Source organism: Miscanthus floridulus, chromosome 14 (assembly GCF_019320115.1).
Source record: "Miscanthus floridulus cultivar M001 chromosome 14, ASM1932011v1, whole genome shotgun sequence".
NCBI classification, from domain to species: domain Eukaryota; kingdom Viridiplantae; phylum Streptophyta; class Magnoliopsida; order Poales; family Poaceae; genus Miscanthus; species Miscanthus floridulus.
This window is the reverse complement of record NC_089593.1, coordinates 59,464,794-59,478,065: the sequence shown is the minus strand read 5'-3', so window position 1 is coordinate 59,478,065 and position 13,272 is coordinate 59,464,794.

Sequence of the window (13,272 nt, the reverse complement as noted above, 5' to 3'; positions counted from 1 at the left end):
GTTCCACAAAAGTAGAAGTTCTTCAACTAGTGGCCTCAGGTACACATCGATGTCATTGCCAGGTTGCTTTGGGCCTTGGATGAGCACCGGTATCATAATAAACTTACGCTTAATGCATAACCAGGGAGGAAGGTTGTAGATACATAGAGTAACAGGCCAAATGCTATGACTACTACTCTGCTCCCTGAAAGGATTCATACCATCCGTACTTAAAGCAAACCTTAAGTTTCTTGCGTCACTTGCAAACTCGGGGAATTCTCTATCGATTGCTCTCTACTGGGACCCATCAGCAGGGTGTCTCAACATATTGTCTACCTTACGGTCTTCTTTGTGCCATCGCAACAACTTTGCATGGTCTCTGTTTCTAAAAAGACATTTCAAGCATGGTATTATAGGAGCATACCACATAACCTTATCAGAGATTTTCTTCTTGGGACGTTCGCCCTCAACATCACTAGGGTCATCTCGCCTGATCTTATACCGCGACGCGTGACATACAGGGCATGCATCCAACTTCTCATACTCCATGCCACGGTAGAGGATGCAGTCATTAGGACATGCATCTATCTTCTGGATTTCTAATCCTAAAGGGCAGACTACCTGTTTTGCTTCGTACGTAGTGCTGGGCAATTCATTATCCTTCGGAAGCATCTTCTTTTGGATTTTTAGTAACTCCGCGAATCCCTTGTCAAATACACCATTCTTTGCCTTCCATTGCAGCAATTCCAATGTGGTACCTAACTTTTTCTGCCCCGCATCACAAGTTGGGTATAGCAATTTCTTGTGATCCTCTAGCATGCGGTCGAACTTGATCTTCTTCTTTTAACTTTCGCATTCTCTTTGTGCGTCACGAATGGCCTGACCAAGATCGTTAGCGGGCTCCTCCTCTGCCCTACCTCTTCTTCAGCGGGCTACTCCTCTGCCCCCACCTCTTCTTCAGCGGGCTTCTCCTCTGCCCCCACCTCTTCTTCAGCGGGCTTCTCCTTTGCCCCCACCTCTTCTATAGCTTCCCCCATTGCAGTATCATTGAAGGCACCATATTCAGCAAAAATGTCATCATCGCCCTATTATTCTTCTTCACCTTCTTCCAATACAACTCCGGTTTCTCCGTGCTTCGTCCAACAAATATAGTTTGGCATGAAACCCGACTTGAACAAGTGTGAATGAAGAGTCTTTGAGTTAGCATATTCCATCGTATTCTTACATACGGCACATGGGCAGCACATGAAACCATCGCGTCTGTTTACCTCAGCCGCACGTAACAAAGAATGCACGCCGTCCATGAACTCTTGGGAGCGACGATCAGCATTGTACATCCAATGCCGACTCATCTGCATTACATGACATAAATACCGTATTAAAACCTAGAACATAATTAGTTAATTATACAACATGCATACCACCACAAAAGCTATAAATTTAAGAAAGTCTCGCTACAATGTAGACAATCCAAACTACCACTAAAAACACTAAAGCTAAAATGCACTTCAGCAGCACAAGGATTTCGCGACCAATCCCAACTAAAACAGACAGATCCCCGTTTGTTCAACATCTTTGGACTTCTTTGGCTGGATCACTGCCTCATTAGCCGCCATATCTACCTGTTGTGCAAGATATTTTTGCACGAGTTCAACATACCCTTCCTCCCAGTAGAAGTCTGAACATCCAGGGCCATCCCGCTGAAATTAAAACAAAAAATTAGAACTTTAATCACAACCATCATGAAAATAGGTATAAACTAACCATAGTCATTAAATACGATAAAATAACTCACATTGCGATCCGGACACTTGTAGAAAATGCGACCCTTGTTGGGACCCTCCTTCTTCACTCGGTACTCCATCACAATCTTCGTCTCATCACAACACTTGCCGCATGCAATGAGTGAGAGGCCCGGCCTAAGTCGCTTTGGAAACCCATGAGAGGCCGAGGACCCGGAAGCAGTTGTCATCTACTCTCTATACTCATTTTTTAATACACTATAAATTTCTCATTTTATAAACAAATAAAATTAAAAAAACTCTAAAATTCTCTATATCTCTAAACAATGAAGTGTGCTATGCATGCTACAAATGAACGGTGAATACTAGTTTTTAATAGCTACTTTAACCTTCCTTCATGTAAATATGCAAGCTTGAAGTGATTTTGAGCTCAAATTGCTTACAAATAAAAAAACACAATAAAGAACCATATATATAGTGAACAAAATGAGATAAGACAATGGTGAAACATGAGAGTATGAAGTTGGTAACCTTTAGAACCGAAGAATCGACGGAGGAATCGTAGAAATCGATGGAGGAATCGAAGAATGGATGGAGAAAGAGCAAGAACACTGCTTAAATTTGAACTGAAGCTCTCGGACGGGCTCGGGGAGAAAGAAGACGGCCAGCAGAATTTATAGGGGGGACCTTTAGGCCCGGTTGGTGGATCCAACCGGGACTAAAGGTCACTTTCCAGTCCCGGGCCACGCCACTAGCCGGGACAAAAGCTTTACTCCCGGTTGAAGCCACCAACCGAGAGTAAAGGTCGACCTTTAGTCCCGGTTGATGGCTCCAACCGGGACTAAAGGTCCCCTGCCACAACGGCCTGGCGCAGGAGCCGTTGGACAGGGACCTTTAGTCCCGGTTGGAACCACCAACCAGGACTAAAGGTCTCTCTAGTCCCGAGCGTAATATTTTCCGAGACTAGAGCCTGATTTGACCCTTGGATCAAAGGTCTGTTCTCTACCAGTGAAACATACCTATCCGCTACCCCCTGCACCACTGTGTGGTGCATCGCAGCTCCACTAGCAGAGACGGGAAGCTCCACCTGAGCATCACACGAAGACATGTCAGCCCCCACCGAGTTTACCTCATCCTGCAAAGCTGCCCCTCAGCCTGAATATCCTCTTCCTCCTCGTCCGAGCTTACCTCACCTTCTAGAGGCCAGAATTTCAAATCCGAGGAACTCTGCTGCCCTGCTAGTGGATCTGCGGAAGTCATAGCTCCCCGACGGCCACCCTTGGAAAGAGAAGCTTCAGCAGGGACCCACAAGGAGGACGCTGGCCGTGGGGATGGTGCAAGCGTCAGCTTGTGAGCACGGGGGTGACCGCCCGAGGATCGTGTCCATTTTATAGCAGCGAAGAGATTCATTTATGACTTGTAAATGAATAGTGTAATTATTTGTATAATTTAGTAACATCACTCTCACTGGTATAGAGACGGGCTTTACTCCCGGTGGGGAACTCTCTCTAATCCCGGTTCCCCACCCGAGAGTAAGCATCCGGGACAAAAGGGGGTCCTTTAGTCCCGGGTTAGGAACCGGGACTAAAGGGGGACCTTTAGTCCCGGTGGGTAATACCAACCGGGACTAAAGGGTTTTTTTTCTTTTCTTTTCAAAATAGGTTTTCGAAGTCGTATTGTACGCTGCTAATAATACATTTATATGCGCGTATAGTATGTTTCGGTTCAAGCACAATGAATGTATTAAATGACACAATTCAAACATAGAACTATATATATATATGCATGCATATGTGTATTTTACATTATATTATTTCATGTGCATATATTACAAAAGATTGCATTACAGTTGTTGTGATATAACAAGTTTCCTCTCATCCTCTAGCTTGGCTTCCATGGCAGTGTTGGGTTGAAGTAGAACTCGCCCTTGGAATCGATGACCTGGTCATTAAAAAATCTGGCTATAAACTCTTGAATTGCTTTGAACTGGTCTTGCCGTATGACCTTTTCCTCCAACCATCGAGCCTACAGGTTTGAATTAAAGTAAAATAAATTAATATATGTACATATATATATATACATATATATATATATATAAAGACATAGTAACACAATCAATAATAATAATTAAATGAATATATAGTGTATTTTAACGTACTTTGAGTCTCTCTGTAGGAGTTCTTTGGGAGACCTGCTTGATAAACTCGCAAACATAGTAACCACAGTAGTTGTTCCCCTGTTCCTGCCTCAGACACCACTTTACGAGAAAAACATTTGTCATCCAATCTGGTGATCCGGTGAAAGCTATATGTTTAATTAATAAAGATGATGCGATTTAGGGGACTTACTTTCAAAGAGATTATATTCAGTGGTGCTTTGCATTTTCCCATGTGTTGCTTCTCAATAAAGGTTTTTCAAACACTGCCCAATAAAAAATTTGCCACGTCATTAGATATAGTTAATTATCATGTTTGTGTGTATATATAGTTGCTAGAGATACCGAAATTACCTCTGGATAATATCTATCATATCTTGGTAGTCTTGTTGTGGTTTTCTCATCGAGTCATAGATTATCAAGTGACTTTTCACCAGATCGATGTCCATCAATATCCAGTGATTGCTGCATGTGTTTATAGGATATAACGCATAACACTCATTAATTAACTAGAATCAACATATGAGCCATTAAGGATGATCGGCATTATTAACACTCACTTGAAGTTGTAGGGGAAGAGTATATCCTTCTTGTGGCGTTGGTTCACTAAGAAGTTCATGATGTTACTCTCTGACTTAGACTTCCAATTAGGCTTTGGAGTAACTGGGTCTTTAAATACTATATGGGGATGAACAAAACCAATTTTATTGCAGCCTTTCTTTCTGCGCTCTGTCATTGTAAATCTGTATATATATAGTACTTATTAGGATAATTTATATGCATATACACACATATGATGAGTTTAATAATAGATCGAAAGAATTATTACTTACAGGCAATAGCAGCTAATGATAACTTTGTCCAGAGAGGTCAGGTGGCATAGTTGATGAAATTCTACAAAGTCAACATTAAGGATGAAAACGGTCGAACTCGGTCGAAAAACTCCTCAACCGTTTTCTACTTTTACATTTGAAATACGAAAGCGAAAGCGAAAGCGGACAAGCCAGACACGAAAACGAACACGAACTTACGGAATATCTAGAATTTCGGAAACGAACCAATTCGAGCGGAATTATGTCGAACACGGTCGGTATGCGAAAATTCAATACGAAATACCGACCCACAGTGCATAGCATTAAACAAGTGTACGACCAAATACATAACAAGTTCACAACTAACAAGTGCATAATCTAGTTCAAGTGCATAGCATTAAACAAGTGCACAACCAAATACATAATAAGAGAGATGAGGCTGGGCGTCGTCTATAAGAGAGGGCAGCTAGCCACCAGTAGAAAGAACGTAGCTGCGTGGTGAGCAGCCTGTAATTGGGCTGTATGACCTGTGCAGTTGGCCAAATTCGGTTTAAACCGAATTTTGAATTCGGAATATTTCAAATTAAAAGTAGAAAAGTAGAAAACGGTCGAAAAATGTGTAAACCGTTTTCTACTTTTACATTTGAAATACGAAACATCTCAAATGCGAAAGCGAAAACGGTAAAGTCGGACAAGAAAATGCGGATTCGATCAGATTAAATATAGAAAACGATGCGGTTCGGTTCGGGATATTTCCGTTCCGTTTTCATCCTTAGTCAACATACATAACATCATCACCACGGAATCAATGTTCATCTCTAATTCTGACACCAACGCAGAAGTATCCACCGGTAGACGCCTGCATGTACCTGTTGTTTAGCAGGTACATTTGTGTCCCCAAATTACCTAAGGCTTGAGGGTTGTATAGACTCTGGCCTAGTAGAAATTTTTTCTTCCAAGTATCAACCTCCGCCGCACTCTCAATGTTTCTATCACCAAACATCTGGTAAAGGTCGAGACTAGTCTCTTCAATAAATTCACCAAGGTGATCCAAATCGACATCCGGAGGTTTGTTTGCCTGATGCATTAATCCTAAATTCGAACCATATTCATTACCAACAACTAGTGGGGGGACTGATTGGTGCGATTGTTGTCTGAGTTGTGCAACTCCTTTCCCTACCCGCTTCTTTTTCTGTGCCGCCTCAATTGACTTGGTGAGAGTGCGGTCATAGTCCATTAATGTTGATTTGGACGGCTTACGAGATTCCCGCTGTTGTTGCTAGTAAGAAGCCACCTTTTTTCTTAGAATATCTGGAGCTACGAAGAAGTACGGTTTCTCCGGGTTTCTCCTTACTTCTTGATCCTTTTTAAGTTTGTCATAGAATCTGGACATATCTTTTTTATATGCATCAGTTACTTCTTCCTTCTCTTCAGATATTATTTTGGGAATAGCCCTTGGTTTCACGGTGGCTTTCTTTGCCGGCGGGGGCTGGTTCTTCGTTTGCGGGGCTGGCCTCTTGCTAGTACTTGGCTTCTTGGTAGGCAGGGGCGGGGGAGGCGTTGAAGACCTCCTTGGAGGTGGTGGCAGCGGCGTTGGAGACCTCCTTGGAGGTGGCGGCTGCGGCATTGGAGACCTCCTTGGAGATGGTGTGGATGCAGCCTCGCCTTCCAACACATTGTCATCATACAGAGCACTATGATGATCTAGCGATTGATCAATTGGACTTAGGTTGGGGGAGGATCTGCTACAAAAAAGGAATGACATATTATTATGAGCAGATTGTTAATTATTTAAGCCAATATAAATTAATGATGTAGTGTTTTCATCCGCACCTGTGGTGAGGTAGTTCAGGAGGAGGTGGAGGCGACATCCTGGGAATGATGATGTAGCACTTGTGCCATAGAATGAATGTCTTCTCTGCTTCTCCTAGAGTCTTCTCGCCATCACCTCTAGGAATGTCAAGAGGCAAATCACTAAAACCTTTTTCAGCTTTATCTACCGAGATGGTAGCATATCCTTCTTGGATTATATTCCCATGAATCCTTGGTGTCTTGGTTCGGTCGATAGGATTAACAAGACCGATAGCCACCTTGATTGTGGAATTCCCCTTCAGAATGTGTAGCTCACATGATGTACAAGGTTCAGTGACATCATCCACAGGGAAGCGCAGTCCTGTGTCCCCTTGATTTGGTATCTCCGTGGAAGCGTAGCTGCTTTTCAACTGAGCAGGGGGGCTAATGTTGATTCCTGGCTCTGATGCCTGCTTGCTTGCACTCACTGCTATTTGCACTTGCCTTCTGATTTCCTCCTGCATTCTCGCTTCAAGGTTTTTTTCCCACTCCTGTGCTTCACGCACCGCTTCCTCCAACCTCTAGAGCCGCTGTGCCTCTTCTTCCTTCTTTCTCTGGCGGCTTCTGTAGGAAGGTCTGTCATGAGGGAATCCATGCTCCCACGAGACACTTCCTTTGCCTCTAGTTTGGCCACCGTGTTCAATAGTCTCAATGGCGTATGTCAGTTCATCCTTCTCTCTGTTGGGCCTAAACGCACCACTAGCAGTAGCTCTCTGAGCATAAAACAATCTTTCTGCTGCTTCTTGCAGTCTTGCGCCATAAACGCACTTCCCTGTCTCCTGGTCCAGTGTTCCCCCATGAGCAAAAAACCAATTCTTTGCACGCTCTCCCCACTCGAGTGATTCTGGTGTGATACCCTTGGCAAGAAGGTCTGCTTCCATTTTGTTCCACTTCTTAATGGCAGTCGGGTAGCCACCTGATCCCAAGTTATGGTGGTATGTCTTCTGTTGGGCATTACGTTGGTTCTTTATCACCCGACTCACACCCTCTTCCGACGTCTTGTACTGTACAAACTCATCCTAATAGGGCCTCTGCTTTGAGATCGGGCCTGGGACAGTGAAATCTGGTGCTATGTTCTTCTTGACATACGTCGTGTATAGGTGTTTCTTCCAAGTCTGAAACTGGGTGGCCATCTTCTTCATTGCCCAATCCCTAACTCGCTCCTTCAATTCATCACCATCTATTATATCATCATAACCATCTATTTGGAGCGTGAAATATTCCAAGACATCATTCTAAATTAACGTCTTGTCACGATCGAAGACAAAACTGATATGAGGAGCATTGGTCTTCTTCTTTCATTCGTGGGTACTGATTGGGAGCCAGTCCCTTACAAGGTAACCATAGTGGTGCACGAATTTCATTTTATTTGCCCCCCTGGTTTGCCTGTATCCACATTGAACTCCAAGATGATGAAGCGGCCCTCCAATGGCTTTTTGGGACCTCGAACATTTTTACTCTTCGTTGTAGTTGTTGATGTCGATCCAGAGGGCTACAAAACATAAACATTATTTTTAATGTCATGAGCACACATAAGACATATGATAATATATATAGCTAATAATAAAAAATATATACTTGGCCAATATGTTGTTGCTCATTTTGTTCAAGAGCTAAGTACTGACTCCCGTCATCTGCATCCTCTTGCACGTTATTTTTAGCACCATCATCGCCGGCAACTTGAGTGCCAGTGTTGATCAAATTCATCATCCACTCCTCCTCATCCATGTTTCTCGGGTCAGCCATCTAGCTTCAAAAAACAAAACCAATATATAGTACGTCAAATCTTTGCTTACATGCGTAAAATCTACGAACAATATGCATTATTAAATCTTGCCCCTCGGTCACGGACGCAATTCGCCACACTAGGGCGAACTGCATCGGTACTAGGGCGAATTAGGGCTATACATAAACGGCTGAGGGTGAATTGCATCAGTGACTAGGGCGAACCACGTTGGTGACATCAACAACGCGGTTCGCCCTAGTCACCGACGCAATTCATCCTAGTGTGATTGTTTAGCGTTAACAATAACGATAATACGAATGTTGATCGACTTGGCCGCGAGAGAGGACGGTGTGACGAGAGTGGCGGTGCTCCGCTCCACCGTATATATGTTTGTACACATGGGTGAACGAGGGCGGTGGTGCTCCACCGTATAAACCCTAAACCCTAGGGCGAACGAGGGCGGCGGTGCTCCATCGTATAAACCCTAAACCCTAGGGCGAATGAGGGCAGCGGTGCTCCACCGTATACATAGAAACGCATGGGCGAACGAGGGCGGCGATGCTCCGCAACGTATATATACATGCATATGAATACAAATGACGAAAACATATGGATCACGATCGAGGACAAGGACGTACGGCAAGACGAGCGGCGTGGTCTCGATGTCGGTGCAGAGTGGGTCGGGGCGGTAGTCGGCGCAACAGAGCGGGCCGGGCCATGTCGGCACGGTGGCGACCGGCGTCGGGGGCACGCACACTGCAGTCTCTGCTGACGACGATGATGTGAGGCGGGCCATGCCGGGGGCGGTGCTCGGCGTGAACTGCTAGGGGCGGCGGCACGGTGGAGGCGGCCGGCGTGCTGACGACGACGACGTGAGGCGGGCCAGGCCACGGACGCGCGCGAGGCGGTGGCGACGACCGGTGTCGGGCGGGGTGGCGGCGGCGTCCTCGGTGTCACGGTGCCAGCCCCCCACCGATGAGGAAGACCGGCGGTGCAACATCGGCGGCCGGCTAGCCGGGGTACTGCGCGAGGCGAGGCGGGGCGGGCTTCGGTGTCGCGGGCTGGCTGGCTCTCCCATGTTGGGGGCGGCCGGAGAGGCGTCGGTAGCTGCACGAGGCGAGGCACGGGCTCCGGTGTCACGGCGGTGGGCTAATGTGTGGGGGCCGGGCGACCAACGTCGGGCGGGGTGGTGACCGGTGTGCAGCAGCGTCGGTGTTCGAGGTGGGGTGGCGACCGGCATGCGGCAGCGACAGGCGTGCGACAGCGCCGGCAGGGGAAGACGAATCGACGGCGGTGCGAGGAAGAAGAGAGAAAGGGTGGCGGTGTTCGACGAGGAAGAAGAGGAGGGGATCGATCTGCGCCAGGCACTGACGCTTATATACCAGGGAGATTTACTGCCGGTGCCAGCCACCAGCCGAGAGTAAAGGTCCTTTACTCCCGGTGCGTGTTACCAACCGGGAGTAAAGGTATACCTTTACTCCCGGTTGGTAACACGCACTGGGAGCAAAGGTTTTTTTTTGGTGGGCCACGAAACTGCAGCCCACCTTTACTCCCGGGTGGGCTTCCCACCCGGGAGTAAAGGTGGGCAGCAGTTTCGTTTCCCGCATGTTTTGAGCAATTTTTTTAATAGAAATGCAATAGTCTTGTTAAATACATAGTAAATTAAATAAAAGACATAAAATTATTTTGTTAAAAATATGGATTTTCTTTTTCTTTATTGCACATAGGAAAAATCTATAACCTAACTTTTTTTTATTTTTTGTTATAATTATAAAACATAATGTAACTAATATTTATTATTTCGTTAATGCAAAAATGTAGTGTTTAATTAAAATTATTAAAACTATTGGTTTTGGACAGGAAATTTGTTTTTCACACCATTTTAACGTTAATATTTTAATTTTTCATCACTCAATATCCTAATTTAACTTTTCAAGAGAGAAATCCCACCAAATCAAACTTTGATTTAATTTGAAACACGACATAATAAACATCTGAATTCACAATTATTACATAATATCTCAAACACACACTACATTAAATCACTATATCATCAAGTGGGCACAGCAGTGAACTTCTTCTTTACGTATGTCCCTTGGTTATGATCACGTCGTAACCATGGAGTGTCCTCATCATTTACCAAGATGCTAGGGTCTTTGTTCACTTTGAAGGGCGGAATTCGGTCATCCTTTTCATAATCTTCTAACATGTCTGACTTGTCCTCAATTCCCACGACGACTCTTTTTCCTGAAAGAACTATGTGGCGCTTTGGCTCTTTGGTTGAGTCATTATCGTTTTTCCCTCTTTTTGGTTTGGTAGACATATCATTGACATAGAACACCTGATTCACATCCTTGGCAAGGACGAATGGTTCGTCTTTGTACCCAATATTACTAAGGTCTACTGTTGTCATTCCATACTCGTTGTCTACTATTACCCCGCCTCCGGTCACCTTGACCCATTGGCACTTGAACAATGGGATCTTCAAAGTAGGTGCATATTCTAGTTCCCATATTTCATCTATGCGGCCATAATATGTCTGCTTATTCCCATTTGGGTCTGTGGCATCTATGTGGACACCACTGTTTTGGTTGGTACTCCTTTTATCCTAGGCTACTGTGTAGAATATGTTCCCATTTATCTCATACCCTTTGTATGTGACGATATGCCATGATGGTTGCATAGCCAATAAATACAGTTGCTCATGGATGCTCTCATCACCTTGACATTTTTTTCACAACCAACCGCCGAAAGTTTCCATGTGCTTACGCGTAATCCAAGCTTCAGTCTTCCCTGGAAACCCGGATCGTAAGAGATCCTTGTGTGTCTCAATATACGGATCTACCAAAGAGGAGTTCTGTAGAACTGTGTAGTGCACTTTATTGAAATAATCATCCTCTATACCAATATATGTTTTCCTCCCTAGTGTCCCCTTTCCGCTTAGTCTCCCCTCATGTCTTGATTCAGGAACACCAATCGAGTCAAGGTCGGGAATAAAGTCAACATAGAACTCAATGACCTCTTCTGTTCCATAGCCCTTGGCGATGCTTCCTTCTGGGCGAGCACGGTTGTGAACATATTTCTTCAAGACTCCCATGAATCTCTCTAAGGGGAACATGTTGTGTAGGAACATAGGACCGAGAATGAAAACCTCCTTGACTAGGTGAACTAGGAGGTGTGTCATGATATCAAAGAAGGAAGGAGGGAACACCAACTCAAAGATGACGAGACATTGAACCACATCATTCTGTAGTTTAGCTAGATTAGTTGGATCAATTGCCTTCTGAGAAATTGCATTGAGGAATACACATAGCTTCACGGTGGCTAGACGTACATTTGGAGGTAGAATTCTTCTTAATGCAACTGGAAGTAATTGCATCATGAGAATGTGACAGTCATGGGACTTTAAGTTATAGAATTCCTTCTCTGGCACATTTATAATACCCTTTATATTCGAGGAGAATCCAGATAGTACCTTGATGCTGTTTAAGCATTCAAACATGATTTCCTTCTCCTCTTTGCTTAGAGTGTAGCTGGCAGGACGTAAGTAATGGCGTCCATCATCTGTCTTCTATGGATGCAGGTTCTCTTTCTCTCAAACAATGTAGGTCCTGTCGTGCTTCAAATGTGTCCTTAGGCTTTCCATACACACCCATGAAGCCTAGCAGGTTCACACAAAGATTTTTCGTTAGGTGCATCACGTTGATCGAGCTACGGACCTCTAGGACTTGCCAATAGGGTAGCTCCCAAAATATGGACTTCTTCTTCCACATGGGTGCATGACCGTTAGTGTCGTTCGGAACAGGTTGACTGCCATGTCCTTTTCCAAAGACAACTTTCACATCATTGACCATATCGAGTACATCCTCACCGGTTCGGTTGCGAGGCTTGGTCAGGTGGTCTGCCTTCCCTTTAAAATGCTTGCCTTTCTTTCTTACAGGGTGATTTGTAGGAAGAAATCGACGATGGCCAAGGTACACGACCTTTCGACATTTTTTCAAGAATACACCTCTAATATCACCGAAGCAGTGTGTGCATGCATTATATCCCTTGTTTGACTATCCTGAAAGATTACTTAGAGCAGGCCAATCATTGATTGTTACGAACAACAATGCTCACAGATCAAAGTGTTCCTATTTGTACTGATCCCACACACGTACACCTTCTTTATTCCATAAAATGAGAAGTTCATCAATAAGTGGTCTCAGGTACACATTGATGTCATTGATAGGTTGCTTCGGGCCTTGGATGAGCACAGGCATCATAATGAACTTCCACTTCATGCATAACCAAGGAGGAAGGTTGTAGATTAGTAACAGGCCAAGTGCTATGACTACTGTTCTGCTCTCTAAAAGGATTGATACCATCTGTACTTAAAGCAAACCTTAAGTTTCTTGCATCATTTGCAAACTCTGGGAATTCTCTGTCGATTGCTCTCCACTGGGACCCATCAGCAGGGTGTCTCAACATATTGTCTACCTTACGGTCTTCTTTGTGCCATCGCAATAATTTTGCATGTTCTTTGTTTCTGAACAGACGTTTCAAGCGTGGTATTATAGGAGCATACCACATAACCTTGGCAGGGATTTTCTTCCATGGACGTTCGCCCTCAATATCACTAGGGCCATCTCGTCTGATCTTATACCACGATGCATGGCATACCGAGCATGCATCCAATTTCTCGTACTCTTTGCCACGGTAGAGGATGCAGTCATTAGGACATGCATGTATCTTCTCGATTTCTAGCCCCATAGGACAGACAACTTGTTTTGCTTCGTAGGTAGTGGCGGACAATTCATTGTCCTTCAGAAGCATCTTCGTTTGGATTTTTAGTAACTCTCCAAATCCCTTGTCAGATACACCATTCTTTGCCTTCCATTGCATCAATTCTAGTATGGTTCCCAACTTTTTCTGCCCTGCATCACAAGTTGGGTACAACAATTTCTTGTGATCTTCTAGTATCCGCTCGAACTTGATCTTCTCCTTTTCACTTTCACATTCTCTTTG